At 35.2% G+C, this 22,105-nt stretch overlaps 1 protein-coding gene across 1 annotated transcript in view; it reads right to left on the bottom strand.

The window, feature by feature from the left end:
* LOC150096430 (glutamate receptor ionotropic, kainate 2-like) overlaps positions 1-22,105 on the bottom strand; it is an 80,096-nt gene that overhangs the window by 31,656 nt on the left and 26,335 nt on the right. The gene's annotated exons all lie outside the window — the stretch shown is intronic.

Below are 22,105 nucleotides of genomic sequence, written 5' to 3'. Positions count from 1 at the left end.
CTTGTAGGTAAACATTTGAGTACAAGCCTTCATTCATCATTAAGTATAATGATTAGGACTATAAATAAGATCACATCGAATGCCGAAAATGATAGAATATTTCGACAGCTGTGCCAGGACAATAACGAATAACTTATTAGGTTACTGTTACACACAGAAGTTTGTTCGCTCTCAAAGGGTACATGCTTAACTCGTTTTGTTGAATTATATGAGAGTATCACACAGGTTTTTGAAAGTGAAAATGATCTTTAGTGATATTCTGAACTTAAAGATAAATGACTGTATGCTGAATCCTTTTAATGCAAATGCTGCAGAGGCTGATATCGCACGTCAAGAACTTCTTCTTCTTGAGTATTCTGCAATTGAGCCGGTTTTTCTTTTAGTAGCAGAAACTTTCGTTCCACTCTCTTCTGTTCTGAGCCTTCTTTTTCAAGGTTGTGGACCTGTCTCCATTGAGCATGTCATCTAGCATTGTTTTCCTTCCTCTTCCTCTGGGTCTTTTTCCGTCTGTTTTTCCTTCGATGGCATCTCTGATGATTCCATTCCCTCTCAGAATATGTCCGATCCAGTTTCCCTTTATTATTTTTATCCTTCTTAACAGACTTCTTTCTTCTATTACTCATTTTAAGACCACTTCATTAGTTATTTTATCTGTCCATTTGATTTTTCCATCCTTCTCCAAATCCACATCTCAAAGCTTTCCAAAATCTTCATTTCTTCTTTCTTCAATGTCCAAGTTTCAGCTGCATACAGGGCATCACTCCACCCATAGAATTTTATTAGTCTTTTCTTTAGATTTCTATCCATTTTACTTCTGAATAAATTCTAAGAACTACTAAAACTTAAATATGATGATAAGAGGAAATCGAATTTCAATAGCGGTGGATACCAAACACTCTGCCTTATATCCAAATATGTGGGAAATAATATTTAATTTACCGCTACCTTTCCCTCCCTCCTAGACCTTCCTTATGAAAATCGAACCAGATATCCAACATTTAGTTTCTTAGCATCAGGCTCAAGGATCTAATTGAATTAATGGTGATTTCAATTTTTTTTTTTTTTTTTTTTTGTGTAACGTATATAACTTTCTTCAATTTAAATATTAGTGGGTGGTAAGGAAATTTAAGTGGGCGCTAAGTATTAACAGGCTGAAGAGCACTGATATAGATTATCGGATCCTGGGTTATGTAAGAAGATGTTACGTGTTTTTTTAAGTTCTAAATCTATATTGGATTAATACCATGGGGTGATGCTAAGGATTGATAATCCACATATTGTACCCTACACAGAATCAAAGATGGGACTTCTCAAAACACTTCAGATCTCCTAAAATTATAATGGTTTCACAGTGATGATGAAAAGGTGATCTGAGATTCAAAGAATTATGCTAATCATGGACTTCCCAAGATGATGCCTGTAGAAGAGGAAGAAGAAGAAGAAGAAGGCAGGACTGAAGGTGGATCACTAACATCAAATTTACCAATAGAACAACTTTATGTTCTATTGGTAAATTTGATGCGTGACCTTGACCTGCGCACATGTCGAGTCGGACGTTAACCGCCCAAGCCTCCTGTTTATATAAAGTTCTTCGATAGCAGTTGGTTGTTTTTCATTCTACGTGCGCCCTAATAATGAAGATTCTATTCTTCAAGATGCTGCGATCCTCCTGTGCGTTGGCTGCAGCATCTTATGTAGAGCGAAGCTCCCTTCTTATAGCAGCTAATCTTCCTTCAAACACAAGAGTTCTTAAGCTTATGTGCAGGTACCAATTAGAAGAGGTCGCCTCGCACGTGTCGGCAGTTGCAACCGCAGCACATCTGAGACAACGTTAATCCCACGGGGAAAGATAAATATCAGTTGCTGCCTCAGACGAACGACCTTCGGCCCTGCAGCAACCGCTGAAGGCAACAAGAGATTAGCACACGCAAGGAGATACAAGCAACACCTCACTGGTGGAAACACAGCGGAGAATCTTTGTAACCCTTTCAGCCCACAGCAGGCAGTGACGTCATTAGCGACAAGTTGGGAGAGAAATGCTGGTGATGTGAAGAGAATTCATCAACACCTGGGGAGGAACGAGAAAGAAAAGTCTGTGTCTATCTATCTATTTCTGTTACTCTCTGTCTCTCTCTTTATTTCAATTGTCCATCTTTTTTCTTTCTTTTGCTGTTCTATTAATTTCTTTATTTTGGACGGTATTTCTATATATTTTACCTCATCTCTCTCTCTTTTCTGTTTCCTATTGATCTTCTTTTATTTTCCTTTTGATTTTCTTCTTCTATCTATCCTTAGTGTTTTTTGCCTCGTCATATCGTTTCGTTTCTTTTATTACTTTCAACAATTTCTGTTATCTATGCTTCCTTCTATCTCACTCTATTTATGTTTTTCTGTGTTTCTCTCTCTCTCTCTCTCTCTCTCTCTCTATATATATATATATATATATATATATATTTTTTTTTTTTTTTTTTTTTTCTTAATATGTTTCAAAATTTTCAAAAAAAAAAAAATTTTTTTTTGAAACATATTAAGCAACAAACTCATACGGTAACCCTAACAAAATTTAGTCTATTTGGCAGTGCATAGATTATTTGGAATTATTGTTTAAACTCGTCTATAACGAATGCGCCCAAGTTTTAAAATAAAATAAGCGCTTGCATTATCTTTACCCTTCTCGTATGGTAAAACCAGTAGCCAATCAAATGTTTTATAAAAGGTTATAAAATATTTCATTCTTATTATATTTTGATAGTTAAAAAACGTTTTTCTTATGTAAGATAAATTAACACAGTTGATTGTGTGCAAATATTTCATGTTCATATCATGAAATATTTGTCTAAAAATTATAGCATTCGGAGGTTGATTGTCTTCTCATACTTTTTGACTGGAATTTGTACACAAGCTGTATTAATAAAAGTTTTGGTATGAAATACGGCTTTTCTTTTTTTTTTTTTTTTTTTTTTTGCTCGACGATGCGAGCCCTTTGTTAAAATTTCCATAGCTCAACAATGACTATAACTGAGGTTGCTGTTGATGTGAGAAGGGTCTCGGACAATTTCTTTTGATTCAACTATGCGTCGTTCTACTTCATCGTGACCGTTTGATGTTGCATCCCAATCTACTCCGTGTTGGCGGCCTTCATCGTTTGTGTTCACTGAAAATAAGATGTGACTTGAGAGTGCTCTTGTTCTGATTCTTTTGTATAAAATGTCTCTCTGATGTTCCTCTAGCCGTAGGAGGATTGACTTCTCAGTCTGGCCATAGTATGGCCTCCCACAATCACATATTATTTTATATACACTGGGGAACTGAAGATGGTTATGAGCTTGGTTTGGGCGGCTTTGAACTGCCCTTAGTTTTGCAAGAGTTGAAAAACACGTTTTTATATTAAATGTTTTCGAAATTCTTCCTAATTTCCGGGAGAGCGAGGAACTAGAAAGAAAAGTCTGTGTCTATCTATCTATTTCTGTTACTCTGCGTCTCTCTTTTTATTTCAATTGTCCATATTTTTTTCTGTTTCTATTAATTTCTTTATTTTTGACAGAATTTCTATATTTTTTACCTTATCTCTCTCTCTTTCTCTCTCTCTCTAGTAAGTCTAGTAGGAAAATCTTCCTCTTACATTAAAAATTTAACGGACTTCGCTTCTAAAATGAGAGATATAAAGCTGAAGAATTCCGATGTTATGGCGAGCTTTGATGTTGTGGCACTTTTTACAAATGTTCCAAGATGTTCTCAGCATTTTAAAAAAAACAAGATCTCTGAAAAGATTTTTGCTCTCCCCTCACATTGTATTAGTTCGGAGTATTTTAAGTTCGAATAGAAAATTTAAAACAGAACAAAGGACTAGCAATGGGCATCCCCCTATCTCCAATACTGGCCAACATTTTCTTCGAGGACTCCGAGGAGAAAACCATCTCTAAAGCAACATTAAAACTTAGAACATGTGGACGATATATTCCTTATTTCGGATCATGGTGTAGAGAATCTTCACATCTTCCTAAATCACTTAAACAACTTCCACGAAGACATAAAATTTATAAAATAGACATGAAACTTGCTAAGATGTCTGATTCTTTGAAAATCTCAATCTTCAGGGAAATCAACACACACGGATAGATACCTACATGAATCCTCACATCACCATCCCGTACAAAAAGTTAGGTATCATTTCCACATTGACTCACCGTGCTCGCTCAGTATTGTCCGATGAAAAAGAACTAAAAATTGAACTAAAATATCTAGAAAGAACTTTTTTAAATAATGAATACTCTTCCAAAAACATTAAGAAGCAACTATACTAGCGCCCTCGAAACAACACAGAGATCTATAACCCCAAAGGTTATATTTCTTTACCTTACATCAGCTCGTTCTCCAGGAAATTAGGAAGAATTTCGAAAAACATTTATATAAAAACGTGTTTTTCAGTTCTTCCAAAACTAAGGTCAGTTCGAGACCAGCCAAAGCAAGCTCATAACCATCTTCACTTCCCCGGTGTATATAAACTAATATGTGATGGTGGGAGGTCATACTTTGGCCAGACTGAGAAGTCAATCCTCCTACGGCTAGAGGAACATCAGAGAGACATTTCATGTAATAGAGTCAGAGCAAGCGCACTCTCAAGTCACATCTTATTTTCAGTGAACCCAAACGATGAAGGTCGCCAACACGGAGTAGATTGGAATGCAACATCAAACGTTTACATTTGTCACGATGAAGTATAACGGCGCATAGTTGAATCCAAAGAAATGTGAGCAGAGTCCACATCAATAGCAACCTCAGTTATAGTCTACCTGACTCGCATAGTTCTGCCATTAGATACTGGCGTACGCGTGAACTCACACGCTCGCATTTGCACAACAATAGAACTACAGAACAGACTATAACGACAATTCAAATTTACCTTTAATTTACAAGACTGTTATTATAATGGCAGAGTGTTTTTATGGTTTTTCTTTAATTTTCTTTAAGTGTTACCACACCTGAAGAAGTCATTTAGACGAAACATGTTGTGTGCTCCATTAAATTAACTTGTTATCTATTTTCTCGATTTCAGTCAGTCGAAAAAGATGAATATATCGAATCACAGAGTCAATGTAACTAGTGATCATATATATATATATATATATATATATATATATATATATATATATATATATATATATATATATATATATATATATATATATATATCACACGATCTCACACGGAGGTAGGGTTTTCCTCCCCCAAAAACAGGCAAATCGGTCTCATGAACACACATGGATCACAGTCATGAATACGTCCCAACCATATGTCAGTCTCGAGCCCGGATAAAATTGTGTGGTTGGGGAGAGCAATGGTGAACTACCCTGTAAAAATATCACCAGGAATTTTTGTGGGCAATGCTTACAATGTCACCTACGTTCGGAAAACGTCTGAAAGGGAAAATCAGATCAGATCTTGGTACTATTTTTTCTCTTTCTTTTGAATTCCTAGAAGATGCTCAGAATTCCAGTATAATCAACTATCTTGTTTCTTTCTTCTCCTTCATCTTATGCGCCATCAAGGCAGATTTTTTGAACTGCATCTGACTAAAAGACCTGCTTCGAAACACATGTTGAGTAAGAGATAATCATAGTTTAGAGGAAATGAATTAAAATTTTCCGAATGAGATTGACAACGTGTGTTTAATTTTCAGATAATAAAAAAATTTAAAAGTTAAAGACAGCATTCTTCATAATCTCAAATTTTACTTTTCTTGAGGGATTGAGATCGTAATCTGAAGTTGAGGACACGGAAATAAAAAAAAAACTCTCAAAGACCATCATTACGTGCCATTCGAGTACCAGAACAAGATTTCCAAATTTATCCTCCTTTTCCATGTTTCCTGACAACTTTTTTATCAACTTCCTATGGATGCATTCCTCCATTCTGGTGTAAATCGATATTCAAGTATTGTCCTCATATTTTAACTATTTTCTTGAAGTTGTAATTTGAATCCTTACAACTAAAACATACGCCAATCACATTAACTGAATCAAATCTCAGCAAGAGCTCAAGTTCATTCCCAGATGACTCAAGCTTAATTTTGTAAATGTTAGCAGAGTTTGCATATAAAATTGTCGGTTTATCCTCATCATCACATGCCCAACACGCACAAAATGAAGGCCAACATGTTAGTAATTGCTTGTTTCTTCATAATGTGATTCTTCATCTTTTAGATTCTCTAATTTACTGAGTTCTGTACAGTGGTGTAGCTAGCGCTTTTGCCGCTCTGGGCGGAATCTGAGTTTTCAGCTCCTCCCAATACACACTAAAAATTCTACAAAAAGTCAAAACGACGTATAGGTAAATAAATTAAAACACTAGTTTATTTTTGAAGTAAAACTTTAATTTCAACATTCTAAAATGTTATTTTTCTTGCTTTTATGTTAGCAAAATCGTCGATGACATTGGCGAAGTCTATTTCATAGTAACGTAGGTAATTCTTAATCAGTTTTATTTAGGAAAACTCCTCTCACAACTAGCAACACGTACAGCAATTGTAAAGGAAATTTGCAGTAGCATTACAATATTTGGAACTGAATTCTCGAGACTGAATGTTAGAATTAACTGTTCAATTCAAAAGTGCCGCCGAGGCGGACCGCCCCCCCTTTGCCTCCTCCTAGCTATGCCTCTGGTTCTGTATATTTCTACAGCAATTCTTACTGATGCTACTCATTTAGATATGAATTGTCAAAATTCCAAAAATTGGCAGTCAGTTTTAATTTTTATACGGACAGTAGGATGTTTTGGGAACAAATCAGAGCTGCTGGACAACATTATAGGTCGTAAATAACTTTTACTGTTAAGTGAAATGACATCGTCCCCCATGCAGTGCCTGCTGCCATGTTCGTCTCCAGAGTATTCCCTCCACTCTTTCTTTATAAATGCAGTTCTGGCGATGACCTCACTGATTGTATTCAATACGCCGTAATTATTCAACTAGGGAGGTGGCACCTCCTCCTTCATTCGAAGACCGCCAAAGTGGTTATACAGACCTATTGCTAGACAGTATATATTGGACCAAATTGATAATAACATATCAGGAGTCTTCCTAATCTGTTCGAAAATAATCCTCCTGCTTCTTACTTATGTATTTTTAGATCTGTCTAGCGGATGTGCCAGTAAGCAACATCCGGAATTATTGTCAAGGCCATACTTGGACTGAAGACTCGATTCTGTATGTCTGCTGGAATTCATGCGTGCATGCGTGCATGTGATAGAGAGAGAGAGAGAGAGAGAGAGAGAGAGAGAGAGAGAGAGAGAGAGAGAGAGAGAGAGAGAAAGAGAGAAAGAGAGAGAGAGAGCGATGTCAACAATATGTCTTTTACCCCTAGTACATACCGGTATGCTATATCTTTTTGACATTACAAATAAGAATGATACCATGATAACTTATAGCAGCAATTTTGGAAATTTTTTTAACCACCTATTCGGTTAAAAAAATCTCCCGTAAAAATAAACAAAAAAATCACAAAAACAAAAATACAACAAACATTCCTGAAGACAAAAAACATATCCTCTCAAATAACAAATTCTATGCAAAAAATGCATTCGCATCCACTTCACCAGCATGAATATTATGTTTAAGAAGGGACTTGAACATAAATAATAATCACGTACGCCTTATATGGATGCATCTTAACCAGATCTGTTATTCATTACCTCAAATGGCATCCTCTACAACTGCTCGCTTCAACTGTCCCAACTACATCATGCATAACGTCTTCCGCAACAAGAGCGGAACATGGTATTTGTTAGATCCGATACTCCATGGCAGCAATGATTACTTTGGGTCAAAATTTCCTTGCCTCGTTTGGTTGCCTTCATTGTTCTCCTAATTCTAAAGAACTTTTGCGATTATTTTTCTTTGAAGATTGATTTCCTAGTCTAATTACCAAAACAGTAACTGCAAAACGCAAAAAATCTTGCTTACTGCTCAAGCCAGTCCCCCCTTCTAGTCCCTTGTAAAAGGGTATTTTAAAAGCAGTTGTGTCCAACTTCTGTCTTTCTATGCTTTACTTCCACCTCTCCCTGATATTCTTATTACCACGAGCAAATACCTGAATACCTCGATTCATGAATACCTGGCATCTGAAAGTTGAACAAACTATCGTCCCACTGGCCTAACTTCAACACGCTCAAACGTAATGGAGAAGGTCATTAACAAGCAACTAAATTAGTGAACCTTAATATCGATCCCTCCTTTCTTGTTCTACAGCAGTCCGCCTCGTTAACTTTATCCCCCTTTGAACCGAAGTCCAGAAAGGATTTAGAGAAACTCATGTGGTTTCGATATTTCCAAGATATTTTCTCGTATTTGGCATCAAGGGCTTCTCAATAAGCTATCATCTTATGATTTCTATCCTTTCCTTTGTGGGTAGACTGCTTCTCGTTGTGAATACTTTCATGTCATCAGAATTTTTTGTCAATCTCTGTCTCTCTCAGTGTGTGTGTGTGTGTGTGTGTGTGTGTGTGTGTGTGTGTGTGTGTGTGTGTGTGTGTGTGCGTGCGCGCGCTCCTTCAACTCTAACCCTTCAGTGGTCCAATGAATCTGGCTTAAGATCTTCCACACTGATATCTAACATTCTTCTGAAATAAGAATAATTTAGTAAATTCGAATAGAAAATAACACAGCCCTGCCTTATATCCTGAAGTAAAGATCTTCACTCCATCTTGTTTTTGATGATATTCCTATCCTGAATGTCATTTTTCTCTTGAGTTATTTTTCGCGTCTCGTATCCTGATACGCTACACATGAAAGACAACACAACATTATCCTCAAGTTCAAATACTTGATGTTCTCTTTTGTTCAAAACACTGTTAGACGTACGTTAGAACGCTGTTCTTACATTTGGGTTGATTACTCTAAGAATGCTGTCAAAAGAGGGCGATCAGCTTAATGGGTGACTTCTCTCACAAACTTCCTCCAGTCACTTTCTCACAAGACGTTCTGTTTTGCATTGCGTTCTTTTATTGTAAGTATTTTCATGGGGATTCTCTAACGAACTGGTTACTTTCATTCCTCTGTGTAAGAACAAGCAACTACTTGTCAACACCAACGACAATCTCACACAGGCACGCACGCACACACAATTTCGAAAACATATCGAACCAACTTCTCAGTTTCATCCTTCATTCTTATGTTCTTTTGAACAGCCTTTCCCATACTTGTTTTCCCCTAACCTCCAGCTCTTCAAGAGAACATCAGCGGTTTCTTTCTTCTTCCTAACACCTTAATTATCTTAACCACAAATGATTAAAAACAGAAAAAACTAGGAAATGTATATATGCGTGCGAATGTAAAAATTGCATCTTAGTTGTTACGGCATGAATATATATATATATATATATATATATATATATATATATATATATATATATATATATATATATATATATATATGTTTATATATATATATATATAATATATATATATAATATTTATTTATAATAATATTTATATATATATTATATATATATTATATATATATATAATATTTCTCAAGTAACAAAACATATATATATATATATATATTATACAAAACATATATTATATATATATATATATATATATATATATATAATAAATTTTTTTACTTGGGGATATTGTATATTAGGATAACCAAGTAATTTTATAAACTTGGTTATTTTAACTCGTAATCCCAAGTATGCAAACAATTAAGTTTGCGCCTGAAACATAGTTCAAGTCTAAAGATGTTATAACACCAGGGCAACTCATTGTGAAGGTGGGTAAAGCTCTGATCACTATTGTTAGTATTTTGCCATAATGTAAAATCTCCAGAGATTTTTATTAAAAATAAAAACATCTTGTTGCAACTTCTATAGGTAGAGGTGATAAGGCTCCGTATTACTAAAACCTTGGTATTTAGGGTCTAGCTACTCACTGAGGAGACCTCAAAAAAGGTTGAAACCCGTCTGGGTAGTGACCCCACCCATAATGAATTGCAGTATACATCTTCTAGTGGGATGTGCTTTACATTATGGGAAAATACTAAGAATAGTGATCAGATCTTTACCCACCTTTACAATGAGTTGCCCTGGTGTTGTACCATCTTTAGACTTGAACTTTGTTTCAGGCGCAAACTTAATTGTTTGCATACTCGGGATTAGGAGTTAAAATAACCAAGTTTATAAAATTACGAAATGCACCCAATATATATATATATATATATATATATATATATATATATCTTGAGCTCTTCTACCCGAGGTACAAACTGTACTATAGGTTTGCAAATAATATTTTGTGGGCGTGAACAACATAAAGGGAAAAAAAATAGAAATCACAACTTTTAGAATCAAAAACTTATAACAAGAAAATAAATTTCATTCAGCCAAGGCTCTAATTATAGTACGCAAATCAACATTTTATGCCTCACTGCATCCCATTATCATTCACGCCACTCCCTCTTATTAAGTCATTTTCAACTCAAGTCGTTGACTTGAGTTGAACATCAACAGCGTTTATTCAGCTGATCTAATACTCCTCTGACCATTTTTATTCAACAGACATACAGATAGTTGATTCTGAAACCAGCAAGATTAATATGAAGCTATGTGAGGACTTTGTTCTCTTTATTTATTAGAAATAGACGACATGGGTGTCCTGTGAAGAGATAAATGTCTGCAAATTGTAAAATAACAGTACGTTTGCGAAATGCACCCACAAAATCCCAAAAGGTTTTTTTATTGGCGGTAACAATGACGTCAGATCTTTTTGAAATTACCGACATGTGCGAACACCACAGAGTTTTTATACAGCATTTAGCCCTCCTTTAAAGCACCGTCAGATGTTCACTTTCCCATCAAAGTCACGACAAAGAAATGATTACAATAAAGACCACAGAATAAAGCCACCCCTAAGGCCGACTCAAAGAAGACTTGTTATTTGCAACAGAAGTCGTTAACGCCATCCGCCATTATAGTTTAAGCAGCGAGGCCAAATTAAATCCCATTAAACTGAAAGCCCGTTGCTAGGACACCGACGACAATCACACACACACACACACACACGCACACACACATGAAGAGCTAGCGCGCGAAGTTGAAGACAAAACGTTAAAGACACCCTTCATGCAGTTCCTTATGCAAATTAATTGAATTCACAAACAGAAAGGTACTAATATTAAAAGAGAGTGGACCACTTCAATGAACGCACGCGCCAAAGGACAAAATAATCGATATAAACAGATGTGGTGAATGATTTTTGCCTTTAAAAAAACTTTACTATTCTTTATTTAAACAAAGACAGCTTTCTGTTGAAAAGAATTTGATTGCCACACTTTCTCATTGTGATGATCAGTGAGAAAAGCCATTTATTTATTTAAAAGAGAATTATGAAACCATTCCCCGCAGCTGAGATACAAAAACGGTCTTTATTTTTTAATATTGTGTTGTTACTGCTATTGTATTACAAGCTATCGCAATGCGCGTTTTGGCAATGTATTGTTGCAGCGCCCTCTCAGAAGCATAATTGGAAACTTCTTCTTGAAAATATTCAATTTAATTATAATAAAGTCGCTTTGTTTTTGAAACAGCGCCATCTTAAGTTTGTAATCTGCAAATTTGAAATTTTCAAAATTTTCAAAATTATCAAAATTGTATACACATTAAAAAAAATTAAAATTAAATTGTAACGATTAAAAAGTATTAAAAAGATTAAAAAAAAACTAAATTATATAAATGAAAATGATTTATAAGAATTTATAAAATGTTAATTAAATCATTCACTTATAAAATATAAAATGTTAATTAAAATATTAAATTGAACTGTAAAGTAAATTATAAAATAAGGAATAAAATGGTAAACGTGGCTCTATAAAGACATAAAACTTGTAAAGAAGAGAATAGAACTGAATAGAATTAGAGATAAACTAGTAAAGATAAAAGTGAAAAAAAATTTACGTCATATGTTGTAGTTTTTTTTTTTTTTTAACTTTTGTTCCGTAAAGACCATTTCAAAGGTCATCGTTACCCGTAACTACTGGAGATGAATGGATTCAGTTATTCTCAGAGACCGCAATCATCTTCTTTCGTTGTTGATGTTTACGTTTGTTTGTTTATTTTAATTTAATAGGCTCTTGCTGCATAAATTTTGAATTATTAATAATAAATCTCTCCTGTTCACAAGCCATCATCCGAGCTCTTTAGAAATATCTGCAGCACTTCCTCAATCTCCTCTTCATACACTTTACACAAGTATGACAGCCTCCCCTCTCCTCCGGTGTATGACTGGTTCTATCAAATCTTTTCATAACGAACTGAAGCTTTCTTCATTGGTCTTGACTGAAACGAGTTTAATTTTCAAAATATTTCAGCTTTAAAGAATATATTCTTATCCATACTACATTATAATTTCCAATATTTCATTCTACGCTCTAATCACATTCTAATAAAAACTGGATTCGTATATTTTTGTTATTTCATTCATTCTGGTTCATAACGAACACTACTTATGATCTCCAATTATAATTTATTTCAGGAAGTGATTACCAGTTCATCATATGTTATAGGGATACTCAAACGTTGCACTTTCAGTTATTTGAATCTTGAATAATGACTGCTTCGTCTTGACACAATGAAGTCTCGGTGTGCAGCTAGTCTAAATAGTCGCACATCCGTTTCCATAAGTTCAGTGTGTTCTCCATACAATCTAAACCTGAAATGAAATCATAAGACATTCACTATATTTTAAATACGGCAGTGCTTTAGTGGATTCATGGACATTTACAGCAATCAAACGCATTTCCTGTACTCTATCCTGATGAATAAGAATTCACACGGAAATCTGCAGTGCAGAAAAGCAAAAAAATAAAAAATCAGCTAATGCCTTTTTATTCTCGTGTAGGGAGAAGGCAAGGCTGTTTTAGCCCTATATAACTTTTGGTGACTGAGTGGGCAGTTCAATCTCCACTGGTACCCAATCACAGATAGCTGCCATCCTCGTAGTCCCTAACACTCGTATTTAATGTCTGAAATAATGTGGGTTCTACAATCGATTTTCGTGAGTTTACGGGACGAAAAACCCGAGTTTCCGGGAGAAAAAAACCGCTTGCCCGTGTCAGAGATCGACTAACTCAGGAACCGGTCTAAAATGGCTTAGAAAAATTTCTTCCAGTCGCCGACTAGATTCGAAATCAAGAAGTCTTCCTTTGTGCGGTCAAGCGCCGTGATGCGCAAACACCGCATCCACTGAGCTACACAGGCGCTATGTGCAGAAAAGCAATTGAAGTAAATGATATTCAACCTTCAATGCCTGTCTCTGTAGATAAAATTCGATAAAAAGTCGTAGCTAATTTACTGCAAATGCAAATGTGGGCTAAATATCCCGCATAAAGCATTGAATATTGCTAAAAAAAAAATTGTAAAAGCTAACCCTAGACGAGCTTGTATAGCTCCTTCAGTTTATAAATCTTGTCTCTAAAAATAATCAAATATGCTGGTATATATTTTAATGGCTACGCTGTGTAATTCAAGAGAATTCCAGATGATTGGAGTAGAATTCTCAGAGTACACATCTATAAAAGGAAAATAAATCTGAATATGAGAATTATAGGGGAATTAACTTGCTGGGTGTTCTTGGTAGGATTTATGCAAGTACCGGAGAAGATGGTAAGAAATTTTAAAATAATAGCCGGGTTCAGGACAAATGAGGATTGGCAATTTAAACATTTTACCATACAACAAACAGTCTACAATTATGAGAATATAATAATAATCGCTAATTAAATTCTCCTTATTTCTAAAGCATATTCGTTGGTTTCGAGAAAATCCATTGGTTGGGAAAGACCTAGATTTCAATCCCGTCTAGAGTACGAAAAACATTTATCAAATTAAGGTGAATTAGGCGGTCGCCTACGGAGGTGGACCCGTTTTTCCTCTGGAAAGTGGGATTTTTCATCTTTAAATCAGAAAAACTGGCCAGGAGAACATGCAAAATTCACACACACACAAGAATATATATTTAGACGTAGGACTGAATACCTTATCCTAAAATTATAGTTAAGAAAAAAACATGTGAATAGATTGTAGGTCTTAAGAGCCAGTACTATGGATTATTATTAATACCGTGGTTGGTTCAGAAAATTCGGATACCCATTTTGAAATTTCTGGAATAAACTATGAAGAGAAGACAGGAATGAAATAACAAATTTCAAAACTAAATTAAATATTTATAATCTGATGTGTCGCCAGCTCAAGCTAGGGTTATCAAAGGCATTTTTAAGATACACACTCAAAGAAGACAAGAATTACAATCACTTCTAGAACATGGATAGTCACGTGCATGCAAGACGATAGTGGCCCTCTCTACGGCGTTTCGTGTTATTGCTGACAGGCAATATAGGCATGTGTGCCCAAACTTATGCAGTGTCAGCACTAATCACGAAACATTGCCATAGAGAGCGCCACTTTCGCCTTTCGTGAACTTGACCGTATAGCTAACCTTCAAATGAAAAAATCATCATACAATTTTCTGGGATCCATTCTAGAGATAATTCTAACAAAATGAAAAATATCGTGACGAAAATAAGCCGAGAAAGAATTCATAAATTTGTAAATTTGTAAACGATAATGAATTTGTTAGTGAGAGGATTTTATCAGATTAATTCGAAGGGATTAAAACGAGTAATTATAAAACGAGGAGATGGTGAGAGGGAAGAACCAGAGGTCATTCCTGTAAGTTGTGTAAAAGTGTGGTGAGGAGGGTTGTGAGAAGCAGATTTTTTACATGGAGAATTGTCATTGAATGGAATGCATTACTAGAATGTGTTGGTAATTCAAGGAGCGTTAAGGATTTAAGATTCTAGATCAGTGGTCGCCAAAGTGGTCGATATCGATCCCCAGAGGTCGATATAACATAATTAGGGGTCTATTTGGGCTCAGGGGTCGATTGGGATTCGATAGCAAAATATAAGACATCAATCTACGGGTAATATTTAATTCGGTTAACTTGGATTACCTCCATCCTGAATGACAACGCAATTAAAAGTGAATCGTGGGAACAGTGACATGAATAGGACCTGTAAGATGGATAAAGGTCATGAAAATAGTTACGGAAGACAATCAAGTAGGCGAAAATAACGTATTTACCAATAAACGGATGTCGGTGGTTCCCGCCCTGCAACGAAGCACACATTTCACATTGACAACGTTAGTAAATTGTATACTAAGTTAATAAAAGTATTATTTTCATATATATAAGGAAGATTGTATTATTGTTATTTTGTTATCTAAATTAAATTTTATATTTTATATATTATTTATCTCTCCTATCAAATATAAAATGTTAAGAAGGACGTCAAAAAACAAAAACGTATCCCTTTGACGTTAAGCCAATATAATAATATATACTATATTATACAGACAATAAATACTGTAACTATAAAATAAACCATCTAAAAACCCACGCAAGCATCTTTTTTGCTTGTCCTATTATAGGTACGTAACAGTAAAATAGAGGGGGTCGATAAAAAGTCAAGAAACTCTTGAAGGGGTTGACGGTCAAAGAAGTTTGGCGACTCCTGTTCTAGATGATAATTATGTTGTCAGTTGAATGAACCTCCCACGATAAGCCGGCGACTCCGTGGATGGTATAATAATAATAATAATAATAATAATAATAATAATAATTTTTTATTGATTTCTGAAATATTTACGCAATTACAATAATCATCTTTAGTGACATTCCGACATGTAATTTTTACAAAATTTAGCACTAAGTGCTGCATATGTATTCATATTCTACATTGCATTTCAATTAAAATTTTGATAATAATACTTCTTTGCATTTATATTTACAACAAATGGTCTTCTAATATTAACAACGATTACACGGAATTTTTGAATAATGGATTTTGTATGTATAATTTTTTATTTATTTTTTATTTTTTACAAGTTTGAGAAAGAGTGATTATTCATACAAATTTCTGCATCTGCTTATAACGATTACTTGTAGATGAGTGAGGCAAGTTAATACCACCTACTTCGAAGCTTGGGTTAGCTTTTATGAAGAGAGTGGGATTTAGCCTTCACTATTTGTGTTGTTGCTACTGTGTAGGCATTGTATGCTGGTGATTTGTGATGTGTATATTAGTGTTAATGGTTTCTTAACTTTGTTGGTATATTTTCCAGAGTTCGTTTTTTAATGTTCTTTAGTTATCTACGTGTTTTAACTTTCTTGGTAGGTTGTTGAGTTGCGTGGGTATCCGATGTGATCTCACAAAAGAACCGTATGAGTTGTTGAAGGGTGTGGGGATGTAGAGAGTTGTTGTAGGTCGTGTTATACGATATGTGTTTCTGTTGTTTCGATAGGTGATGTTGAAGTAATTCCTTGTTAATGTCATGTAATGTTTCAGGTTTTTAATGCTCAGAATTCTGTGTATCGTCATGTGCTTGTCGGATATTGGTTGTTGTGTGTAAGGTGTCCAGATCACTGTTGACACGATTTTCTTGTGTAATGTTTCTAATTTTGTTATGTGGCTGTTTGATGTATTTGCATAGACTGTTATTCCGTATCTGAGTAGGGGTTCGCAGATATAGTGATATAGGAGTTTTTTTTTTTTTATGTTAGGTGGAATAATGTCTTCAACTTGGAAGAGTTTTGCTGCGATGATCCGGAGTTTGGTGTGTAGGTATTCTATATGTTTCGTCCATTTCAGGTGGGAATCTATATAGATACCGAGGTATTTTGCGTGTGTTACAGGTTTTATTTCGGAACATTGGCAGGTATTTTTGTTGTTAATGCAGCGGTATGTGTGACAATGTATCGATAGTGATGCAGGGCGTATGATTCTTGGGTTGTGTATTATCAACATCTGTGTTTTGGTGCCGTTGATTAGAATTGCGTTTTGGTGGAAGTATGTTGTGATTTCGTTTAGGTCTTGTTGTGCTTTGCAGAGAGTTGTGTTAATGTCTGTGTGGATTGCTAGTAGTGCAGTGTCATCTGCGTATTGAAATATTTGACTTCTTATGGATATGTTATGAACATCGTTAATGTATATGTTGAATAGAGTGGGTGATAATATGGCGCCTTGAGGGACACCGTGTTTTTTTTTTTTTTTTTTTTGTATACCCCGGCTGTGACATGTACCTATTTTTGTTACTTGTGTTCTGTTTGAGAGGTAGTTCTTGACCCATGTACGCAGTGTTCCTCTTATACCTATTGAGTATAGTTTGGTGAGTAGTATGTCATGTTCAAGTGTGTCAAATGGTTAGGTCCAGCAGTATAAGGAGCGTACCTGTTTTTGTCGAGAGCTTTGTTTATTGTGTCGGCAATGTCTTCTAATAAAGTAATGGTGCTTTTTGTTTTCAATAATAATAATAATAATAACACATTTCGAAAATCGACCCAGCAAATAGACTCTTTATTGAACACAGTTCGTATTTTCAGTCAGGACATCAAAATAGAATTTGGTTTAGATAAATGCGCAATTTTATCTATTAAACGAGGAAACATTAATGACACTAGCCATTTTAATTTTGATCAAGAGAAATATATAAAAGCAATTTCAGCTGACGAACACTATATATACCTAGGAATATTAGAAGCCAGTGATATTCTCCACTCGAACGTTAAACAACAGGCAGCATCAGAATACATCAAAAGAGTAAGAAATGTTCCGAAAACATAACTACATGGATTAAACACAATTAGAGCAATGAATTCTTGGGCTATACCAGTGATCCTGGACAAACTGGTCTAAACCGAATAAACTAGAAAAGTAATGATTATACATCATGCCTTACCTCCACGAAGTGATCTTGACCGGTTGTATCTACCAAGGTGGACGTGGTCTGCTGCAAGTGAGATAGACTGTGGAAGAAGAAGAATTTAGTTTAAGAAGTTATCGACAATAGCTCTGAGCCAATGCTTCAAGCAATTACACAAGAAGGTCTTCTAAAAGCAACAGGAAACAAATCCGATTACAAAAAGGAACAACAAAATAACCGATATGTGCCCTGGAAAAATAAACCCTTGCATGGCCAATTTCTTCGAGATACTGAGGACAAAATTGGCGTGAAAAACAAGTGGCAATGGCCACAATATGGATATATTAAAAAAGAAACAGAAGGATTTATTCCAGCAGCTCAAGAACAGGCATTACAAACTAATGCTATGAAAGTAAAAATTTTGAAAATCAATAATAACAGCAAATGCAGATTATGCGATCAGAGAGATGAAACTGTAGAACATATAATCAGTGCCTACAGCAAGATAGACGAAACTGATTATAAATACCGCCATGATCAAATGGCCAAAATAAAAATAATTCATTGGCATGTATGCTAAAAATATGGCTTTCCTACATCTGATAACTGGTGGCAGCATAAAATAGAAACAGTATTGGAAAACGAAACAGCAAAAATTCTCTGGGACTTTAGAGTACAAACATCGGCATTTGGAACACAATAGATCTGATGTCACAATAATCGAACATCGACAGATTTGGATTATCGATATCGCAGTAATAACAACATTAGCAACGAAGAACTGGAAAAAATTATCGAGATCTGGCAATCGAAGTTGGCAGGATGTGGCTTAAACACACCAAAGTCATCTCAGTTGTTTTATCGGTGCACTTGGTGCAACTTCAAAGAAGCTATCCAACTATTTACAGCAATTACACCACAACGAAGTGACCCCATATGATCTACAAAAAACAGCATTACTTGGAACAGACCATATTTCACAACTCTACTTGACAATCTGTTCTTAGATTCTTGGGTAGAATCTGGATTGTTCTCTATTAACTGTCAACTTTTGGTTTATATGATATCTTGTTTTGACTGTGTATCAATAATGTGAATAAAATAATAACACATTTCAACTATTTTAAGCACAGTTTTTGTTCCTATGAAGATGACAAATGCAAAGATAAATCAGTAAAAACACTAATAAGACCGTGTCCAAACACATTTTACCTTAATGATCTGTGACTTTGATACGAAATAACTTTTATTTCTTATCCAAGTCACAGATCCCACAGTTCCATACATCCATCTATCCACTGGACATCATTAGATGCTGTATCATCACCCTGTTCGCAGTTGATGTGCCGCACTAGTCATCGCCAGGTGGTCCTGTTGTATGCTTTTCTGTAAGCTACAACTTTCTGAAGATCAGTCACTTCAGACACAGCATCCATCCATCCATCCATCTCATTGAGGATTTACCCCTTCAAAAATTCTCAAATTATTTCAATCTCTCATTTTTTACTCTTAGAAGGAACTTTACCTTCTGGTACTATTTTGAAAAGTCCTCCTTCCATCCTGTGAATGGGTCCAAAGTATTTGAAATAAGGAAACCGAAGGGGGTTAGTATCTTTAAGGAGCCTTAACGTTCTACTGATCCTTTCTAGCACCCATCCATTTGTTTGCCTTTCAGCATATATCCTCAACAGCCATCGAACACCACATCTCAAAATCGTCTATGCACTTCTATCAGACTTCTTTAGATACCATGACGCACATCCATAGTTGGAAAAACAGCAGCATCCAAAATCCTCAACTTTGTTCCCTTGGAGATAGTGTGTCCCATCCTTCCAAATTTTAGACAAGTCACCGACTGTTGTTTTGTCCATTCTTAATCTTCTTCTGGCGTCTTCTGAACAGCAATTCTTCACATTAATAATGGATCCCAGGTGCTCGAACTTTCTGACTTCCTCAATTCTTTTTCCATTGAGGTGAAAGAATTGAGGAATCTACATTTCCTTTGAGAACCCTAATCAATCAGTCAAACAAGTTTTATTTTGTTTGATCTGTCTTGGAAGGCCTTGAACTGCTGTCTTGTATACTGATAGTTAAGTGTTTGGGCTAATTTCTTCTTGCAGAAAGAGAAAGAGCATCAAGAATTAAAAGCTGACATGAATAGAACACCTAAATCGAATGGACAATAGCAGACTGACAAAAATGCTATACAGGTGCAAACTAAAAGGAAAATGAAAAATTAGAAGACCATGAAAGCGATGATATAAGACCGGAACAGACCACTTGGTCTAAAATCCATTATAGCAAGGAGAAGAAGAAGAAGATAAAAGTTGAATGCAGATTAGAGAATATGGATAATATTAGGGTGCTGAGGAAAACTAATGGGGGTGAACAGTGGCCAATTGCCTAACTAAATTATAAAAGGAAAGTATCACAAAAGCACTTGATATTAAGATTAAAACAGTAATGATATTATTTTGTGTAGAAAGTGAAAGATGGTAGCTAATAATCTCTCATCTGCTATTCTTAAACAGAAGAGGAGATATGATATATCAAAGTAAGTGTTAAAAACAAAAATAGCAAGCAATAGACTCTCAGAGGAGGACCAAGTTCTAGATTTTTGATGGAGTTGAGGTACTTTCAAATATCACAATCTAAGATGTGAAATCTAAGGAATAATAAATCCAACATGGAAGAAATATGTGTATAGACAAATTGTCACGAAATCTTAACTGTGTTGAACTGTCCTAATATTTTATATCTCCCATAAGGATATATACAGCATATACCTAAAGCGTTAGAAGCGAATACTTATTTAGCATTATTTTTATTAGAGTTTTGACAGGTTTTAATTTGCTAACGAAGTTTGTAATTTCTAATTTGTGGTTTATAGGATCGATCGATTTCAGGATACACCAGACAGATTAATTCCTTACGATTTTTGATTGAAAAATTCGAAAAAAATCTCCTTTAGTAATAACGATACTCTTTTGTTGAAAAGATCCGGGTTCAAATCCCACCTAAAACTCTAAGAAGAGCTATTCAACTACTCGTGAGTTAACTCAGTTTCTTGTGAAGGAGGCAGAGTTTTCTCTCTCTGTGCACAACAGACATAATATTTTAACCTCATAGCCCTAGTAGTATCGGCGGTAAATCCAAAACAACATAATAATCGTCTTCGTTGAGTTCTATTCAGTCTCATGTCAGATGTTTTTGTGTGAAGTTGTGTTGGTACTGAAGTTGATTAAACATCGTAATAGAGTGTTCGATGAGCCTATTTGTTAACTCACTTAACTTGGCTTACCAGAAATATCGTTTTGGTTTATTCACTGAATAGCATTTTTTGTCACATTGCATGGCAAGAGTCCATGAGATGGTTCCGGGGAGGCAACCACAAAACGGTTGATCACAAAAGTACTTCCCCATAATGTCACCATAACCATGTTCAAATTCTGTTCCAGCAACATTACTGATATGAAATTCTTTTTTTTTATCCAGTGAATACACTGGAAACGAAGGCAATAAATGCTTATAAAAAGATCTCAAAAACAAATAAAATTAGCAACACAAGATGTCACAGCTATGTCCTAGTCGATGGGAAAAATTCTGCCTTCTGCCACTATTCTGATTTAGTGAGTTTTGAAGTTGTGGCAATCACACGAACATCAAAGGTTATTTCACAACGACAGAATGATTATGTCTGATGTGTTTACAGTGGTAACACTTAACACTAAAAGAGACCATAAAGAGATCACATCGCTTAAAACTGATAAGATCACACTGCTTGGAAAAACAAAACGCATTCCAGTAATGAGTACCAGTTTGTTTATTAACTAGCTAAGTAAAATTGGTTAAAATAAAAACAAAATGTTATAAGAACTGCAAAGAATTATATTTAAGTTAAGGGAATAATAAATCCCTCATTATTTTAAAGTCGGATACGAAACTCGGAGATCGAAATCTATCGAAATCTAAGAGTTTCATGCCGAAGAACTATCGGCGAGTCTAAGCGTAAGTCAACACCTGGGTGGTACAACACTAGGGCAACTCGTGTCAAAGGTGGAGCAAGTTCCGTCACTATCCTTAATATTTTCTCATAATGTAAAACGCAGCTCCTAGGAGATGTATTACTGTTTAACATTATTAGGAGAGGTCGCTACCCACGGTTTCGACCTTTATCGAGGTCTCATTAGTGAGTAGGTAGACCTGGAAATACCAAGGTTTAAATGAACCAGGTTTAGTAGGGTATAACTAACATATACCCTACTAACGAATTGCCAGACCAGTGTACCCATATCGTAGTAATAATAATATATGGGTACACCGGTCTGGTAATTCTTTAGTAGGGGTA

The sequence above is a fragment of the Typopeltis vanoorti genome, chromosome 19 (genome assembly GCF_054136105.1).
Source record: "Typopeltis vanoorti isolate ZY-2024b chromosome 19, IOZ_Tvanoo_1.0, whole genome shotgun sequence".
NCBI classification, from domain to species: domain Eukaryota; kingdom Metazoa; phylum Arthropoda; class Arachnida; order Uropygi; family Thelyphonidae; genus Typopeltis; species Typopeltis vanoorti.
This window is presented reverse-complemented; position numbering and strand designations above follow the sequence as displayed.